Genomic DNA, 21,278 nt, shown 5'->3' with positions numbered 1-21,278 from the left:
GTCATGTACATGTATCACAAGTGACATTTTTTAATTTTAATTTTGATTTAAATTTGAATTTATCGGTTGTGCGATCGGAATACGAAAACGAGCAGAAAGTACGAAGCACAGGTCTGTGGTGTCATATGTGCATAGGCCTACCGTAGTTCAATTCTCGCGTTGGATTATATCATAATTGCAACTGAAACCAAAGCAAAGCAGCGGCGGAGCACTGCTGTAGGGAAATAAGCTGGCCATAACTTCTCAGACTAAAGCAACTAAAGGATTGCTGAAGGTGAACGAACAGTCGTGTAAGAAACAATGAAACGGGAACTAGTAGTTTTAAATTAGTATTGAATCTAACTCATCTCTTGTCGAAACTCTGCTACTTGATGAATATCTTGCTTTTTGCAGTCATCTATCATGAAACAGAATGATGTGATTCACGACATTCGATCCTTGCCAAGTTCTTTGCGGGAATTCATATCGTCTGACTCAACGCAGCATCGCAACGAAAAAGCAGTCCCAGCCCTTTTTGAAACACTACGAACAAAAAAACTATGTTATCCAATTCAATCGTTCTAATGGTTTTGCGAGGAGGTTTCATATGACATCCGGCAGATCGTTTCATTTTCTGAACGTTTCGTATTGTTCGGCTGTTTTGCGGTGGCATTCTTTTCTCAGTTCAGCTTCTCGGGTCCCATTGTGTGGATTGCTATTGACTGGTGATGTGATGAGATTGCATCTTTTTGTCCGCGTAACTCGGCAGTAATCCCCGCAAACAAAGCATGTCCGTGTGCCATGACCAGGCCGCATGGACTTTTATTGCCTTGCTGCTTACAAGATACAAAGATTATTACATGTAATCTTAAAGATAGTTGCCAGTCCTATTTGCACCCACCAAATGGATAAGCTACATGTACAATCAGTATCTTACACCGGGCAGGCGCAGCCTCGTCGTGGTCAGAACTACAGCTATGACGTCATATTCTTATCTTCATTCTAAATGATGTCACTTCGAGTAATTCGTCTTGCTTACTTGATCCATATATCACTGTTGAAGAATTCTGGGGGACCGCTATAACATTTCCGATTATTTTCTAATTTTCTTTTTGGTATTACATGAAGCTGATTGCTTAAAAACATAGAATTCGAAAGGTGTGAACAAGCTTTTTCAGTCTGCTTGTCAATTTGGGACTCATGAAAAAAAAGACCGGCCTAAGATAGTCGGTGTGGATGTGGTCTAAGGTTTGAAATCGTGTAGACGTTCAGGAAACATGGTACGGAACATGGGCCAAAGAACCTTGAGCTGTTGTTAGAAGTTATGGGACGACCCATTCGAGTGATGTTAATTCAAAGAAATAGCCCCATGACATTCGTTTCTTCAATAAAGAAGTCACCTTGATCTAGTAGAATATCAAGTATTTCAAAGTAACTGAGGCTACTCCCAGTGGCAGTATGCACAAGATGTTCCCAGTCCTGTCATGAAAACTTAAATTAGAAAAGCTTTGAAATCGCACTGGAGAGTTGGAGCGGCTCTTCTGGCGATTACCCATCATCCAGAAGAAAAACTAAAAGGAAGAACGTGGACTATCTAGTCCTGACTCGTCAATTTCATAGCAGATAGATGCTGGATATCCCGGGGGCGGGGGTTGAACAGTTCTCGGAATAGCACGCCATATCATTTGAATTTGCTCTGCTCCGGGGAGAGGGAAACTACCCGAGTTTGAGTTGATCGGCAGGGGACCGCGATATGCAACGAGAAGTACAGTGGAATAATAGACATTGTCAGAGTTTTCGTGTATCGTTTTTACCATGTGGACCCAAAACGACTCATCAGTTTGGTATGGATAATTTGGTTAAAGTTTGTTATTAAGCATTTGAATAAACCTGGGGAAAATGTTTCTTTCTTACACTTCAATATGACTGAGGTCATCGTTGTCGGCTGACCTCATGGTTTGGTGATAGTTGCAGGTTCCCGTCTCTGTCCTGAGGAGGAAAAGCCATCCACATCCGAGGGAACTAATGTTAACATGAATTGACTAGCCCGCAGGCAATTCCATCGTCTTTCCATCATATCGGCTACTTCCCTTTTTAAAGTTGTCCGTCCTGTTAAAAATATCGCAACAGGGCATTGGCAAATTTCCATTTTATTAACTCTTCGGCGATAGTTTTTAACTTCTTTTGTTCCTCCTGAGGATTGACAGGAATTGAACACTGCTGGACGCATCGCCTATTCTCGTAATCCATGTCCGATAATGAGGATATTAAAGCTTAATCATGCCGTCAGAAACTGTAGTGCGCAGATTGATTAGTTTAATCCGTTGACGAGTTTTTTTGATTATGATGTTAATGAACTGTTTCTCAGTTGTTTTAATTACAACGGAATTGGATGTCATAGATCTTCGTTGTGATTTTCATGCGGTAGCCCTTAACCTTTCGCCAGCGAGTTATGTTACTAAAGCGGATGCCTTCTTCTCAATTTTATATTTTTCATTATTTAAGTATTACGACAGAATCCCCCACATCAAGGTGATGAAGACCGGCGTCTCATTGATGCAACGGTTGGGGTTATTAATATGAAATCAGCATTAAAGTTAAAATATTCAAAAAAGATGATCAATTTACTTTAAACGTACATGTATGTCACTTTCAAATTGCGCAGATTAAAATCTTGACCATTCGAAATACACTGTAGTGCGGGGTATTACGTCACTGATGTAGAAGTGTCCTTGTATACCCAGTGACAATGTACCGGTACTCTGACGTCACCGAATGTACTTTGTCCTTTTTTCTACAGACAGCAATATACTGAAATGTTCGATGGCTTCGCAAGATCACAGCTGCACGCCGTTGAGACCACGGGCACTTCCAGGCGTTCAGGTTATAGCACCGGTTCCCTAACTCGCCAACGGGATATGATAAATGCTTGAATAATTTATCAGTTGCTGACTGTTGGTGGAACCTTGATGACAGTCATTGCTAAAATGCGTGTGCTCGAATACCAGCGGAGTGTATACAACTTATTATTTTGTGTTAGGTATAAGGGAATTTGTCAGGTTTAGACTGACGTAGATGATGTACATGTACTTCCTAGTACAGTTTACATCTCAGGTGAATTCAAGGGGTCAAAGCAATTGAAAAGAATGAAGAATATCCACCTTATCAACACATGATATGATGTAAAACGGTCCATAATGCTATTCCGTTTCATTTAAGGTCGATTTTACACTCTCGACATTGTTTAGTCTTGCCAACATCTCTTCCAAAGTCTAAAGTAAACGGTGGTGAAGGCTAGGGTTAAACTGGTGAAATACCACATCGTTGGGTCGGTGTTCAGTATGCCAACCTGAAGCAGATGGCGTGGTACAAAAACCTACTCTGGCTGCATGGTATTTCTGACACGCACAACAACTGAATAATTCAGTTGAATATGATACACTGCAGCAGCGGGCAGGCACTTCTCTCAGCACTGACCAACTAATGAAAAACTACTCTAACATGCATCAAAGGTGAAACGGCAGTTGGACGCGGATCTGTCTCTTGCCCCTTGAAATGGTGGATAGAGCTATTTGTACAATGTTAGAAGGAGGCAAACGAATTTTAACGGAGGAACATGTGTCTTTCGTAACGCGTTGTTTCTCTGATTCAGAAGATTCATAACGATCAGTCGATCATTATATGGCAGTTTCAAAGATTTATGAATGCTCAAATTATTGGAGCTTGTCCTGAGTTGCAAGTATGTTTAGAAGTCTAGTGTTGGTTTTAAGCCTTGAAGATCAATATAACATAAACTGATTCTCTGCTGAGTGCCTATGGCACTTAGGTTACAAAGGAAGATTATGCTGTCTCGTGGCCTTTCTTTCGTCATATCATGTGCACGCAGTATTTGGTATCGACCAACAGATTCCACACAGCTCCAAAGCTATACATATTTAACCATTTCTAACAGCACAGATCTCCCATTGCGCGCGCCCAGCCTACAGCAATAGAATGTGAAATATAATTAGATAAAAATTCTCTAATAACTTAACCCCACTTCATGCAGAGTGTATAATTGCAAAGTCGCTTGTGCAAGCGACTCGACTGGAGTCATCCCTTATCTGTCATAATCAATTTCTCATTAACTTTGGGTTTTCTGCAGTATACAGTGTTTGACCCATTTATTCATCCCCTGGATCAGAATTGACACTGTGACTGTCTTTGACTCTTATAAGAATATGCGGCGCATTTTCTCTACCTGACACTGCTTTCCACAAACTACATGTACATGTATGTTGGTTATTTGGATGCTGTTGCGGATGGAGCACCATGCAACTGAGACATACCATATGTACCATATTTTTATAATATGCGATGGAATGTAGACTCTGTTGAATTGGTCGAATTGTGTCAAATCCGAAAGCAGATAGGTCCGTAGCAGAACCGGTATCGGGTCCCTTGATATACGAGCTGGGTATGCTCTTGAATAATCCAGACGAAGCACTTGGCTTATTTCCCGAAGGAACAGCAAAGTGTTTGCCTGCCCAGCACTCATATCGTCATGCAATTATGACCTTCTCGATTCATAAATTGACGGGTAGCCTGTACACTAGCGGGTTTATTCAAAGCCTTGACGCGTTGGAATGACATCCACAGTTCGAGCTCGACAAATGATAGAGTTTTCTTTTTCTTAATCCAAAACCTCCTAATTCTGTTTCTCAATGGAACGGAGACATGGTACAAACTAAAATGAATTCACGTTAACTGTCAGCCGCCATTTTTTGCGTCTTTCATACATGCAATTTGCGAAACAATTAAGGAAAAAAGGTTTCACGACTTTTATCTTGGCGGACGGCAAGTTAACTTTCCGCATTTCGATTTCGTGCTCCCCGTGGCCTCGTGCGTGTCATATTAAAGGAAAGACGATGGAGTCCAATGATCACCTTGTCTTTTATGTAGGGTCGTGGTAAATTGACGCTTGATATCATTTTCTGTATAAGTTGTACGAGGGATAACGAAAGTTTTCAAAAATAGTCGTCAATTATGTACATTTAGATGCACTTTTACTCCGACTGTTCGTTGGGGATGCGAAACCTGCTTATTATTCCGCCCCTCAAGCGTTAACGTTATGTTTGGCTCCCATGAAATAATAACAGCATTACTCGACATTACAAACAAGGAAATCAGGTTTGGGGAAGCATTGGTCCCAAAAGTCAGTCAACCTTCATAAATATCCCATCCATTTTGTAACACTACTAGCTTCCATTAGCGTTGCGATAGAGGATGTTTGTCTGGACAAGAACATGAAAGATATCATATAAAACCTTGTGTTTGTACATCTCTATGAGATTATTACAAATGTATATCTTGTCATGTATTAAGCATTCATTTAGTGCATGCACGTTTGAATCTGACAACATAACATGAATCATGAAACAGATGAAAATTCTGGTTCATATCAGAGAAGTAGGGAATGGATGGTTTCATGTTCCTGATATTCTAACATTTATCACCTGCCACCTTAGGCATTGTGAAGCCTACATATCTCTTTGACCAATTTGAACGACCAAGTATTTTGCAAGTTGATGGAGAACATATCAACTAATTTACTTAATACAACCACGGATGTAGAGCAAATGAGAAAAACACCCTTCGGCACCTCAATAATAGAATACACCAGCAGGTAGTTTATCTGATAATACCTACTTTGGCAAAAAACGGATCCACTTGTTGCGCAGCACAAAATGACACAGACTGATAATTGCATCTGGGCAAGAATGATCGTGTTGATCATTTGATAGGCGACTATTGATCCTTTGAAAGAGCCCTAGATACCTGGTAAACATTGTTCTCGTTTTCTTTAGCGGAGATGCATGTGTTTAGCTTACTTCAGTGAAATGAGCATTAGTATTTATGTGATATGCTTGTTTGGATGTATTGAAAATGCTACATTTCAAAAATGTATGTGAAACGTTTATTTTTTAACACGTCTTAAGTTTCGTAGCAGATCACGGCGAAGCTTAGTTAGCTTGGGCAGCTGTAAAACAAACCGACATTTCGAGTTCAATCTACTTCAACATGCAACGTATACTCCATAAACAAACCAATATGTTACTGTTACCAAAATCTAGATGGTACTGTTAAACTACCAACTCCTTCTGCAACATGATATGTTGGGATGGTGGCCTTCCCCACTAATCAAATGTACCCTGCAGGACATAGCTACAACTCGGTCCGTTGATCGATCAACAGACTGCTATGGTGAAGGGTCTGCCGTCATTTTAGCAGACTAACCTTATCCATAGGGGGGATAAAACAGATCATCCCTCGGATGGATCGTCCGGACAACAACATACTTCAAGCATTGAGTCTGCTGCCCTGGCTGTGTCCAACTATCACCTGTGTGATAAATGTGTGCACACTCTTTGACATCGTCGCCTCCATATAACCGTCAGCTGGAGTCATTGGCCATTAGTCAAGGGATTATCCTTGGCGAGAGAATAACATGCTGTGCTCAGGTTTACTAATTTTTGCCTTATATATTGGATCGCTGCAACAGTAAGAGAAAGAGTGTAGTGGTAGCTCTGGTTATTTTGAGTGGTCAAGAGGACTCACAATTGAAAATTGTACATAGCACTGATGTTAAATGTATACATACCTGTATGTATGAACCAAAGTATTGACTTAAATATTAGTGGTGCTAAGAGTTTTACATGTGCGGCCCGTTTTTACCCACATCCGGCGATTTTGGGTGCGGCAGGCTTGCTTAAAGAAAAAAAATTCACATTTTCAGCTAATCCATAATTCTTACTAGTTTGAGCAGAAAGAAACAAGTGAAAAAATAATTTGGACTTATTAGAAAAATTTTCATCTTTCAGAGTCAGTTCAAAATTCTGAAAATGTTTCGAAGCCAAAAAGGTTTTGGGACGATGATGTTGCTTCATTTTGAGCAGAAAAAAAACGAGTGAAAAAAATATTTGGATTTATTTAACGTCATAAGTATTATCACAGGAAATGAAATGCAACTATATTGAAGTTACTTCCATTTCTTATTAAAGCACATTTAGTAAACGAACATCGTTCTTGTGAAATAGTATAGTTTTCAGCTCAATATTCTGAAGAAGGCAACTTCTTATCTTCAAGCCAAGTCTCTCATAGGACAAAGTTCTGCATAATCAACCTATATCATAATAAGAGTTAGACCTCGAGTCGAAATATATTTACGGCGTAGGTCATCCCAACGGATATTCAAGATATGACGTGAAACGCAAGTTAAGATATGGAAGTACTATCTCAATTATTGCTATGAATTATCGCATAGAGAAACTCGTATACTTTTATGCAATGATGCGAAAAGTCCAATAATATCGTTCGGTGAACACTTTGAGAGTCGACCTAAGCACGAGAGCATAGATTTAGAGTACCTCTCTGAATCAGTTATTGCACTTGTTAATTTCAATGCATTGGACTTTTGAACGTGATGCATATCATATTTTGGGAATAACACCGAAATAAAAGGCATTTCAAAACCAAGCAGAACATATATCATGGCGACAACGCTATAGGGTATTTTCACCCAACCTTGAGTCGATAATTTACACCACAACTACAAATTGTGAAGATGATTATTCGAAAACGGCGAAATTTTTCGAATTCCAAATCCCGATGCGCTTTCTTTGCTTATGTGTACACGTAGACTTTATAGTCACGTGAAATACGAAACCGACCAAGTGCTAATAGTTCGCACTTGCCGTCGTTGGCTATAAAAGGACGTGTACAATAACCTAGGCATATCCTGTCATTGAGTTCAATGTTACTGTCAATTTTCGAAGAGATTCCATCAAACGCCTGAAAATGCAGTACATTTCTAGTTCAATTAGTGCCTGGTGCTACCATTCACAAGAGGACGGTACAAATGATTCCGGGATCTTGGGGTGGCGACAGCATGTCGCGAACAAGCCGTTCTCTTCTCCCAAAGGAGTAATCCCCCAAAAACAAAACAACGTGTTGTTGTGAGGGGGACTCAAAGTAACTTATTGGTCGTTAGTCAGTGGTTTGCCTGATGGTAGTAAGGTGAGAAGACGAGTGGCTTCGATTCCATGTATAAATATGATGGGAAAAAATATGACAGTGACATAATTTAAAAACACCTTTTTGTGGCTTTCGTGCGGTATCCGAGTCCTCATTTGATTTAAAAAAAACAAACATCCAATGTAGAAATGTGACGTATCGATTAAGATACTTTCCTTGTTTTTAAGATCCAGCCTGCAGAGTGGCAGAAACAAACTTAATGTTTATAACATTGGTCCAAATAACGGACAGAAATGAGAGCCGAGAGCCTTAACTGACAGCGGCACGCAATCACCATTTCCCAAGCGCAATATACAAAGGGGACGGTTTTATCCAGGAAATGTGTAACCACTATGAGTTTATTTTCGATTTGGGATTTTTTTCGTACAGGCTTTGTAATTGCAAGGAGGGGGACCAGGTGATACATAGTGGTAAAACTCCATAGGGAACACGATATATCGTGTATTGAAACAGACAACATTCAGGCATGAGCTGTGGTGGAACGTTGAGTGAATATAAGCAGCATTCAGTGTTTTCATGGTGTAGAATTGAGAATTTACTTCGGCGGTTACTAAATAAATATTTTTCGCTTACTAAAGAAACAAATTTATACCAAACATCAGGAAATAGCAACGTTGATTATACACTTTTTGGAAGGGAAATAAGGCGAAACGCTCATGGTCTTGGCCGAACACTTTGTTTCACATGTGCAGCTTCTAAAGAAATGCTTCACATGCAGTCCTATAAACATAGAAGCTGTAGCAAACTATCAAAAGTATCAGCACGTTGCCATTTCAGTGAATAAATTTTTTCGCCAAAAGCATTTCTTTGTTTATCGATCGCTGATACCGAGAGAAGTTGCTTTATGGGCTATATGCTCTACCTCATCACGAACAACCAGTTATTTACTGTGGTAAATAAAAATTAATTTGACATCAGCAATCTCGATTTGTTGCGATCTGACATGAATCAAAACAATGAAATAAAGCAATACGCATTTTTGTTGCTAAAACATGCCGAAACCATTGGTACCAAGCAAATACGCTGATCACTCCAATCATCACTTTAGCAAGTACTTAATAACAATAAAAACCTGGTAACTGTTAGTAACAGGTAGTCTATTATTTATTCAGAGTTTAAAGTGTGGAATCCGATCCGGAGTGCATTTTCTTTGTGCCATGAATTCATGGCGTTAACATATCGAATATCACGATCTAATATTTTATGTGTTTAATTAATAGGCATTTTATGAACATGCAGAAATCCTCTCAATCAAACCCGCACTATTCTGTTTCTAACGTAAAGTACTATTACGCTCACTGACCTCATTTCCTGACAGCTAAGGTATACTGATGGGCCGAAGGCATGCATCACATACCCATATCTGAATGTACAAATTCGGCTTCAGGTTGTCTCACCCAAACCGCGAGGGTGGAGCTAAAATGTAGACCAAAACCGAGGAGCTTTTGGTGAGACAATCAATACCGACAGTGAGGTATCAATTTCTATTCAAAAAAATCTGAAATGAAATATCGAATAATGTGGTTTTAAATGCTTCCAAATTTTTCACCAACACAAGTGGTTAAGGTTACCTAATGATAATCGCTGAATTCAAAACGAGGCTTCATTGGCACGTAGTGCATTCACACTGTATGTTCGGTTCATTCTGAACCCAGCTGTTTTAGAATATGCAATATTAAATCCAAGTTTAATGAATCCCTAGTTGCAAATCTCAAAATAGGCTAGAACTATAAGACGGGGGACTTCCATCGGTCTTTCACATCGGCATTCTTAGTACTCTATGACAGACCTTCTTTGCGTAAGTATCCCGCGGAAACCAAGTTCTCAGCCTTTAAACATGCATGTAATTTGGCAGAAAGTATTCACCACCTATCAATATCATCAGTTTGTAAGAGGCAGTGTCCATATTTCGGTGCACCAAGCACTGCGGTTTTTGTTGTTGTTTTTTGTTGTTTTTTTTTTTAAATCCCACTTGCACGTTTTCTTTAGTAATGACTTTTATTCTATCATGTATTAATGTTTTATTGTTTTATTATAAATTGTAAAGTGCTTAGAAGTTTTAACAACGTCAAGCGCTATAAAAATGTTTTTGATAATAATAATTTTAATACATAGTTAAGCACCGCCTATTTCATAAATGGAATGGAGTTTTATAATCATGGAACCTTGAGAGAACAAGGTAAATCTCTGCTGGCCTGTGATCGGAAGGATGTAGGCCTATGGGGTAGCAAGTTGAATACTGCTTCTACAGAACGGCTGCCATTATGCGTATTGCTTGACAGAAACATTGCGTACTTCATCTAGCATAGCATGATGAGAGTAGAACCTGAGCGCTACTAATTTTCACCGCGGGAGTTGGACTTTAACGCATGCAAACAATGATAAGTCGCGACAGCTCAGACTCCAGTTCGGGGCTATAATGTGGCTGATATTGAACAAGTGATGAGGATGAATCTCTTTTATCTCATTATTCTCCGCAGTAACGAAGCCACCCTGACACGGTTTTATTAACTAACACTGCAGTTCTTGTATGGAGTTAGACGTGGGCTGACTTTAAAGTCGCATCTGATGACTTTTGTGTATTGCTGGTAATGACTGCCCTCTCTATACCCGGGGCGGGATTCCAAAGATTTATCTCCCGACTGTGCCCAGTGATCAGTTGTCACATTTTACACAGACTCGGGATTGATAGTCTGGGTTTTGGGCAGACCCGATATAAACACCCTATGGATAACAACAGTTCGTTCACTTTGGTATGGATGCAGAGCGGCCAAGTAATTTGTATTTCACTTTGGTATTCCGTTTAATCGCTCTCATGTGGGTCTTCACAGCTAGAAGAAAACCATGCAACTTAACATTCAAAGAAACTAATGGTTGTTTCCATATTTATGGTGATGATGGTATACCGGGAAAGAAAGTATTCAGAAATTATGCTGAGAAACACGTGATGTCAAAAAATGTAATACATGGAAAAATATCGCCCAATATGCTAAACATTTAGTCTCTTCATAAGACAAAAACCTCCGAATATGAATAACATTGGCCTAATGGTGCCTTTCTTGAGAGAAAACCTCCATATCGCTAAATTGTGTTGCACAACAATCAAGGAAATAATGTTTCGACAGTTACATACCAAATTCCGCTAAATATCAAATGTACTTCACTGTGATGTTACATGTACTACTACTACATGTATTAGCCTTATTCTTAATTGCTTAGTAGGATTAGAATATGCAAACCAGGGCCGTTTGCCTTTAGAGTCTCTAACAACCAGTGACGCCTGGAAAGTAGCATCTTCACTTTTGATAGCTAGATTCCTTCCTGACTCAACAACCGAAATATAGATCACTGAGCGGCTTGACGGAAGGCAAGTGCGTCTCAAGTGTAGGCAACCATTGCCAGCGAGATACGTAAGAGGCGAGAGAGGTGTGGATTTGAATTGGTATGTGGTGGTAAACATTGTGTATCCTGGCAAAATGATACATACAGTATTGATTCGAATCACGATATTATTTGGTTGACACGTCAAGGCTGATGGGAGGAATCGCGAAGTTTAGAGTGTACCTGTAATTGTCACTGGACATTTTGGTCCCTTTTTCAATATGTTCAAGGTTCTGAAACAAAAAGAGTGATAAAAACTATCCCTATTTGACAAACAGTACAAAGAAAAAACAAGAACACAATGATGAAACATTACATGGCAGCCCTTGACCTCCAACTAGTCGGCTGGTCAAAAGGAATGTACTCAAACACATAACATAATATGGCATGCAGTAGGCGTGATCTTGTTTGCTAGTGTAAAAAAGCCTCTTAACCTCCGAAAACGGTTCGAAGAACTTAGAAAGGCTAGCGTGATAATGATAACTTGTAAATACTAATGAGGTATCCGACCTTTTTAACACCCCGTGAGTGGTAGTACAAAAAAAATATTGCCTTAAAGGATTTTGCTTAAACAGGTTCTCTTTACGATGGGGGTATGCCCTGTACGTGTCGGACATGCATGGCCATTGGCGATGAAAGAGGTGGTCGCGTTACATTATTCACCAGTTGGGCAGTAATCAAACGGCCCGAATTCTGGGCCTTGGTGGAACCATCGGGTCGGCTAAATGTTAGGTATGATCTTGAATGACAATGATATTGGTTACTAAGTGTGAGGTACGTTAAGGAATGAGACTGATATTCCAGGGGCAGCCAAAATAACCAGTCTACCAAAATGTTAGGGGAGCATTCCTGGGAAACACTGCCGATATTGGGACCCAAATAAATAAAAAAATACATAGGAGGGTTGGAATGAAAGTTAGATGACTGATCAGTTGAGTGTAAGCCGTAAAGTTATCTTTTTATTTGCTTTTTTCGTCTTGGATCGACTCCACGTGGTCAGTGGATATGATATTCAGTGGTGGGCATGATGTTTGTCATCTAAAACGTGGGAACCCCGTCACCTGTTCTCATTCTCGACAATTATAATACGTATACGGGTATTACAAGGGCTTCCAAAAGCATGTTAATAATACAGCTTGATGGTAGCCAAGTAGATATTGGCTGTAAATTCCCGAATCCGCTGACCATTTAACGCGTAAGAGTATCTCGAGCCTGGATCTCGAGTTGTGCTGGAACATTACGATCAATGAAACGAGTGGTAAAATTTGATGGACCACTGGTATCATTGTAGCTAGTTTTCAACTTCGCACTCTGAATAGAAAGCTCATCACAAAGCTATACTTTTCAGCACACTACTTCGTCTTTCGTTGCGTTTATTTTCGTCCCCGGGATAGTCTCAATGATCTGATGACAAAACAGATGTCTCTCAGAGCAGTTATCATTTGGCCAAACGTTTCAGTTGTAGAGGGGGTTTCAAAGTACCGAAGAAGACAACATGTTATAGTAGGGAACAACCAGCTAATAAATTTAGAAAATAACCACCATGCATAGTGAGGTTCCTGGGGGGTGTTGAATGCTACATCCGACTGTAAGATCAAACACATTGGGAGATGAGGAACATCACATTAAGATACGGGAAGTTATTAAGTGGGTTGGCTCATGTTTTATTCTATAGTGTTATGTCCCTGGCGAAGCATACAACGAATGGAATACCAAAAGCACTCGGCGGGAATTAGAGAGCGCTCTTTACATAACCTAGACGAAACTGACCAATATTATAGCTTTGTGGAGATGTGCAGCAAGACAGTTTGAATGTCATCGTTTTCTAAACATAGCAAGATATTGATAAGATATTGGCAATGTCTTAGTAGTGACTTCAAGGGCATCCTCCACCTCTTATAAGTGATACCATCCTCCTCCAAGTGTGTCACGCCAACAGCAGGGGCATTCATGAATACTATCGAAGTAATCTTAGTTGATCATAAATATCTTTCGAAGATAATGTTAACAGTGTCTTTGTAATGAAAGTGGTGAAATAGGTGGCCGTAGTGAGTTCAACAGGTGGGTGGATTTTTTTTCAGGTCTTCTAAAAGTTAGTAGTGAAAAAAGAGATTGGCAGGATGTATGAGTAAGACACATGTACGATTGTCAAATTGAATGACGACGCGTGTTTGATTCATAAATTTGTAATGCCGACAATACGCGATACGATTTTTCCTCTTATGTTTATTATATCACCATAGGAATGGTTTATTTGCAAAGGCTTTTTTTATTCAGCCTGAAATGATGCTGTTGGAAAGGGAATTCAGTGCCTTTGACCTTTCGGGGTCCTCCGCCCACTAATGAAAACTTTCGAGGAAACTGTATCTATTTTGTATAAAGCTGTTTGGCATTACGCCACTGGTTGCAAAGAACAAGAATCCAATGATAGGATCCTGTGTGTATTTTTCCTTTGAATGTACGTGCATGATTAATTAAGTAAGCACTCTCTGAACATGGCTGTTCTGTATCAAATGGAGGCGTGCCATGATTCACCTAATAATGATATCCCATCTTATTTCACTGGTGATGGAATTATGCCCAATTTCATGTTATAGACTCATTTATATAGACAAAGATAAAATCTAATAATGCATAATTTAGTGCACTCTCACATGCCTAATGGTATTCTGTAGTTGAGAATATAGATGAAATGTACATTCAGTGCCTTTGGGATTTCTTTAACGTTTGTGTGGAGCCAGATTCACAACCCAACACCAGTGGATGGTGTCTTTGCCGTCCCACGCTAACGGACCTCTCGCTTGGGTTTATCTGATACAAGCATGCCTATCAAAAAGTAGGGGGAGGAATGGTGGTCATAAAATTGAAAGACACACACATATAGGTATATATTTCCTCGAAAAAAAAGGCACAACTCCAGAAAGGATGCTATGTCGGCCCATATAATGGACTTATATAAGGCGTTAACATTCATTCCTTCCGAACTGGGAGCATCTGATCTGACAACACGGCATGAAGTTCTCTTTGCTTGTGACGTAGGGAATCACAGAATTCCTTCGGCTGCTATATTTGGAAATCGACCAGAATTCTATTTGAGAACTGATATTATTACTAAATCTATAATAAATCCGTTCAAAAAATGTAAAGCCTATTTTGATCGACCAGCCCAACATGACACGTCATGATTATTGTAGGAAAGCACTTAATTCCAATAAAAGTGTACGTGATGTCAATTGGAGGCGGCATCTAAACTTAAACACGAACGAGCGTAAGAGCTGGGGTTTCCGGCACACGTGTTCAATATACCTTTGAGCAACATTGAAAACTCGATGGTTGTAGCTAATGATATCAACAAAACTTAAACTGAGCAATAGGAATTTTATAAGTTTTCTTTGACATTTAATTTGTTGGTGATACAGATAAAATGAAGCGGATGTTAAACGAAAGGCACTGAAAGGCAAAATAAGCCAACCTCTACCATCAGTACTTCTGTCACTAAAGCCTTTTTCAACGCTGTCGTCGTATGTAATAGGAGATGTTTTATATTTACTCTTTTCATGTTATTTTGCTTTTGCGACCAAGATGAGATATAGACCTGCGGAAACGGTCAAAATATGACTGGGTATATCTTGTTTTTCATGAAATTTGGCATTTTTCTTTTTTGACGCTGCGTGTTTTGATCAACATGGGTCTCGTCCGACCAGGTACTTATTGGTGATTAAAAGCTGACCTCTCTATACGAAACTTAATCAAATGATCCATTATGCAGAATGTCCTCCTAAACAATTACGTCCATTTAATTTCCAGTAAACATAGGGCCTACTAGATGAAATTCTATTGGAAAGATAAAGTTCGCTTAAGTTGAAAACAGACCAGTACTGAAGAAGCCGCCGAAGAAACCGCAAGTTCTCTGAAGACAATACAATCCGGCGGCGACTTCTCGAATTATTTCACCTGCGATGACTTCCTATCATGTGAACCTGTCATTAGCTTGCAATAAACACAGCCGTAAAATGAAGGGGAGATAGTGTGACCAGAATACGCAGATGTCCGAAGACTAGGCTACATGTATGCTGAGGTATATAGACTGGTAATTCGGCAGGGTAACAGTGAACGCGTAAAATGATTTTGATTTATCCTTGGCATACAGATTCGGCACCAGACGCGTCAACTGATGAAAACTGACCGGTAGATAATATCTATAATGGTGACCAGCAACAACGTTGGAACTGTTTATATCTGATGCGTTCTACTTGTACTAAAAGTACATGACTGAACAATCTCGAACTTTCATATTTTAACTATCTATAATGGTGACCAGCAACAACGTTGGAACTGTTTATATCTGATGCCTTCTACTTGTACTAAAAGTACTTGACTGAACAATCTCGAACTTTCATATTTTAACTATCTATAATGGTGACCAGCAACAATGTTGGAACTGTTTATATCTGATGCCTTCTACTTGTACTAAAAGTACTTGACTGAACAATCTCGAACTTTCATATTTTAACTATCTATAATGGTGACCAGCAACAACGTTGGAACTGTTTATATCTGATGCCTTCTACTTGTACTAAAAGTACATGACTGAACAATCTCGAACTTTCATAATTTAACTTTTGAACAGGACGTCGTAGACCTTCAAACACAATAAATACATCTTCGTGTTCTTGTTGGCTCACCGTAAGGGGAGTCTATACGATAGCGCTGTGTCCTTCGTCGTCGTCGTCGTCGTCGTCGTCGTCGTCGTCGTCGTCGTCGTCGTCGTATCCTAACAGTGGCACGTTTCTTAACTGCTAGGGCTATGAACTTGAAACTTTGTACACAAAATGCCCTAGGTCAGCTGACCTCTGACACTGATTTTCGGTCCGATCTGATTCTCTGTTTGGCCACCAGGGGGCCAAATGTCGATATCTAAAAAGTGTGATATCTCGCTTATTAGTGACTTGTTTTCGATAAAACTTTTGTTGTAGGTACTCATAGCAAATATACATTTTATATTATACGGGTTTTTAATTTGACCTTGTTTTCAAGGTCGCAGAGGTCATATGGCGTAAATTGGCCATTAGAGTGTAAACTATGGCACGTTTCTTAACCACTAAAGCCATGAACTTGAAACTTGGTACATATAACCCTCTATATCACATAGCCTCTGGTGCTGAATTTTGGTTCGATCTGATTCCTAACTTTGCCACCAGGGGGCCAAAAGTGGAAATCTAAAAAGTGTGATATCTCGCTTATAAGTGACTTGTTTTCGATAAAACTTTTGTTGTAGGTACTCATAGCAAATATACATTTTATATTATACGGGTTTTCAATTTGACCTACTTTTCAAGGTCACAGAGGTCATATGGCGTAAATTGGCCATTAGAGTGTAAACTATGGCACGTTTCTTAACCACTAAAGCTATGAACTTGAAACTTGGTACATATAACCCCCTATATCACATAGCCTCTGGCGCTGAATTTTGGTTCGATCTGATTCCTAACTTTGCCACCAGGGGGCCAAAAGTGGAAATCTAAAAAGTGTGATATCTCGCTTATAAGTGACTTGTTTTCGATAAAATTCTTATGGTAGGTACTGTTTGGAAGAATACATCACATATTTTACGGGTTTTCAATTTGACCTACTTTTCAAGGTCACAGAAGTCATATGGCGTAAATTGGCTGTTAGAGTGTAAACTATGGCACGTTTCTTAACCAGTAAAGCTATGAACTTGAAACTTGGTGCATATAACCCCCTACATCAGATAACGTCTGATGTCGAATTTTGGCCTGATCTGATTCTTTATTCGGCCACCAGGGGGCCATAACGGAAAAAGGAAGAAGTGCAATATCTTGCCTATTTGAGTGAATTGTTTTCGATAAAATTTTATGGCAGGGACTCCTAGCAAGGATACATCACATTTCCTATGATTTTTGGATTTGACCTCCTTTTCTAGGTCACAGAGGTCAAATGGCGTAAATTGACCGTTCGAGTGTAACTATGGCACGTTTCTTAACTGCTAAAGCTATGAACTTGAAAGTTGGTACATGTAACCCCCTACATCAGATAATCTCTGACACCGAATTTTGGCCTGATCTGATTCTTGATTTGGCCACCAGGGGGTCAAAACTGAAAAAGTAGGACGTGCAATATCTCGCTTATTAATGACTTTTTTTCGATGAATTTTTTATTGCAGGGACTCTTAGCAATCACACGATATTGATCTTGTTGATGTCATAGACAATTATTGGTTGGATCATAAACTTATATATACTGCCCTGTCTTATTACTTGACATCAATACACATCTAAAAAAAGTCTTTATGCCTGATTGTGTTCACCATATTCACCTCTAAACTAAGCATGATCCTGCCTAATAAAAGATGTATACGGTGAGCACAATGGCCCCTGGCCGTTTCATTTTTCTTGGTATTTTCAAAACAAAAAGTTCACGCTTTATGATCATTTTGGCATTCACGTGGTTAATAAAGATAATCAATTTATGAATACTCCAAAGGGACAGGATGTAAAACTAGTATACACATGCAGCACACAGCGTTCAAATGCACGCGCGCGGGTAGACTAATGCGATGGATTTGGTTGAACTTTTACTGCTCCCTGCACGCAATCGGATGATAAATTTTACATTAAATATGATTAAAGTTAGTTGAAACTGCAATTAAGTGAAAATTCTCTCCAAAATAACTCATGTGCACACATGTGTAGTATTCGCGCTCTACATTATTGGTGGATGTAGTACAATTTTGAACTTCAAACAGACAAAAAAGGAATGCATTTATAAGGTAAACACAGCATCGAATATCACTTAATAGCATCGCCAAGGATTTGGAAAATCACTGTTACATCTTTCTGTCCAAATCGAATGGGGCTTCTTTTGGATAAAGTTATTGTATTGTTGTATGTTTGAAAAAACTTTTTGGTTCTTAAAATACGGGTGATATCCTCATTTGGAACTGCTTATATTCTGCTGAAAAAAAGTATCTTGAAACCACCGGTTATCAGTCTGTCCGAATAACATACTACATAATGTTGTTCCTAAAATGTTTTTAAAGCTGAACTGCATGCACAAAACCAGAGCGTCCCATGCGGTAAAAGTAAGAAATTCAACCGATCGAAAGGTCCTTCTGAATACGGTCTGAAACATGATAGACCTCCAATGCTTCGATGCGCTTGATTTCACAAACCAGCAAGCCACAGGACGATGCGGACAGTCTCGGAGAATCATGGAAGAGAAAAAAAATCAAAATCTTCTCCAGGGATTCGAACCCGGGAACTCGGGCTCAGAATACAAACGCTCTAACCGTCTGAGCTAGGGGGGCTTTCTTATGAACTGCTGCCAGCAAATATGTCTTATATGAATGGCGATTATGCTTTATTTTTGAGAGATGAACCAGAAATTTTCTCAGGTACGTGTAATAGAAGAAGATACCAAGACAAAGGTGAACATTGCTAAGAGAAAACGTTGACTCCGCATACATAATCACGCACAGCAAAGAAAAAATGACTTTCTTGTTGCAGTTGCCCACTGGAAGCCGCTCAAAGATGTTGAACAAAGATTACACACAAATTTTTGCACATTCCATAAAGGCGTATAAAACGACAGGCATTTCAAGCAGCCCAGTGGCCTTGAGGATAAGAGTGTTGGCAAATAAAACTAGAGGTCTCGAGTTCGAGTCCCGATAAGAGGAACTTTTTATTTTTTTCCTTCCAGAATTCTCTGCGAAGGTCTGCATCGTCCTACGGCTTGCTTGTTTGTGAAATCAAGCGCATCGAAGCATTGGAGGTCTATCATGTTTCAGGCCGTACTCAGAAGGGCCTTTCGGTCGTTTGAATTTCTTAATATTGCCGTATGGGGTGCTCTGGTTTTGAACGTGCAGTTCAGCTTTAGTTATTTCTATCACTGACTGTTTCGAGGCCGATGAGATCTTCGGGCGAAACATTATAGGATGGGATATCACAGTTATGACTTAAACCGCGATACGACCAGGTTTTGTTGAACCCGGCCCTCGATGAATCGCAGACAATAACGTGTCAAAATTCAGGTTGAAGACTAACAAAGATTGTCGAGAGCGAAAGTATCTGAATAAAAAAATTTTCACAAAAGATTCAGTTAACATCTATAATCTCAGGTTCGTACCATTTGCGGTCTTCTAATTTTCTTAATGCGACTCCTAGTTGGAATACCTTGATTAAAAAATGGCGACGTCTTATCTCTTTATGAATATAATTCATACGTTTTGATGAAAAAGTCATCGGTTGAATACGGAAAACCTTCGAATAATTCAAGTCTTGGACAAGGGGAAGAGGTTCAGGTAAAAGCGTTGAAGTTACAAATTAAAAGCCAAAAAGTATAGGCATGAAAGTGCCATAAGAAATAAAAACTCACCCGCCCTTGTCTTTTAGTTGATCCGTGCGATATAATGATATTATTTCCGACTGTTTAACGACACGTCAGTCTCTTTGGCGTTCCTTCCGAGTTAATATGCTTCAAAGTGGGAAAGTTCAACTGGAAACCAGGTTATAAATTACCCACGAAGAAGCGCGGCGGTCTCTGGCGGAGCCTACAGCAATATTTGGATGGGACACCGGAGCTGACGTCAGGCGCTTACGTCTGATCCGGGTTGCGCGATTACCAATACCGCTCACGAGAAATCCCTTGGATTCGGGCGTACTGCGCTAATCTCCTAAGCAACGAGTCTCTCCGAGTCAGCGCGAGGCGTCAAATGAATACCATTGAAACAATTATATAGAATTCTATATACAGCTTGTATCTTTCGGATAAATTGTTTGTCTGTTTGAAGTTTTGATTCGCACTGTGGATTAAAGGTAGCACTCCGAATACTGCTGATGTTTCATTTTTACTTATGTTGCAAACAAGGACGCCCAATGCCTTCGAATTGTCTGATTAAAGAAAACTGCCTGTACCATTTTATCTGGCATGAATATTTTAATATAAATGTTCATCTGATGAAACCTGAATAGATTCTTTATTCAAATTTTAACCAGATGGCATACCAGGCAATCTTGAGGTGGGATGTATTTCTGATATTTTTGATGCAAACTTTGCCGGAATCTTGATCTTAATTGCGGCTCTTACTCCCTGTACTGCTTCGGAACTATTTGAAAGAGGATGGTAGAAACCACTAGCAAAGCGCTTCTGCAAATATGTGCGTCTCTATCTTAAATAAGTCAGGTAGAATGTTGATATCTAAAAATTACTTCTGTAATGATATTTCCCATTACAAGACACTTGACAGTTCTTGCAGGTCGCGCCAGCTCCATGTCCAGTCCAAAACAGTAGGCTTTTTATGATTAGTAACATATGTGGTAAGATGAGTAAGGATATGTTTGTATTCTCAGAATTTCTATAAAGGGGCACACTATAGGTCCAGCACTAAGACTGTCACAACAGACTATCGTAATCCTACATGTACCTCTCCGATTCTAATCACGGTATTTCCTTTATCATTTGCCGTTACGACAATAAATGGCGCGGGCAACAGGCATGACCCCTATACCCCGTGTAACCCAGGGGACTGCTGTTGTCATGCTCGCCAACTCTATTACAATTTGTCGGCGGGGGCTTAGTAGTTATGGGCCGTATCTGACCAATAGAATGTCGGAGTCTGGCCGTAAAGTCATTACTGTCTTATCCACTATCTGAATTACCATCGGTGATAACTGCCAAGAGTGGAATACGTTATGTTGCCTACATATATCTAGTAACCAGTATCTTTCTCGAGCTCTAGCGAGTGTAACGCAATAAGGTAAATAATGTACAGTTGAACCTCCCTTAGCGGACACCTCTCTATTAAGGACACTAGTTTTGGTCCCAGA

At 39.6% G+C, this 21,278-nt stretch overlaps 1 protein-coding gene across 1 annotated transcript in view; it reads right to left on the bottom strand.

The window, feature by feature from the left end:
- The window catches only part of LOC135484321 (neuropeptide prohormone-4-like), a 123,750-nt gene extending 103,676 nt beyond the window's left edge, over positions 1-20,074 (bottom strand). The window contains exon 1 of the mRNA XM_064765672.1: positions 19,828-20,074. The gene's annotated coding sequence lies outside the window, so the exon portion shown is untranslated. The remainder of the gene's footprint in view (positions 1-19,827) is intronic.
- Between the last annotated feature and the right edge of the window lie 1,204 nt (positions 20,075-21,278).

This window comes from Lineus longissimus, chromosome 3 (genome assembly GCF_910592395.1).
Source record: "Lineus longissimus chromosome 3, tnLinLong1.2, whole genome shotgun sequence".
Taxonomy (NCBI): Eukaryota; Metazoa; Nemertea; class Pilidiophora; order Heteronemertea; family Lineidae; genus Lineus; species Lineus longissimus.
The sequence above is the reverse complement of the archived record's forward strand: the minus strand, read 5'-3'. Positions and strand labels throughout refer to the sequence as shown.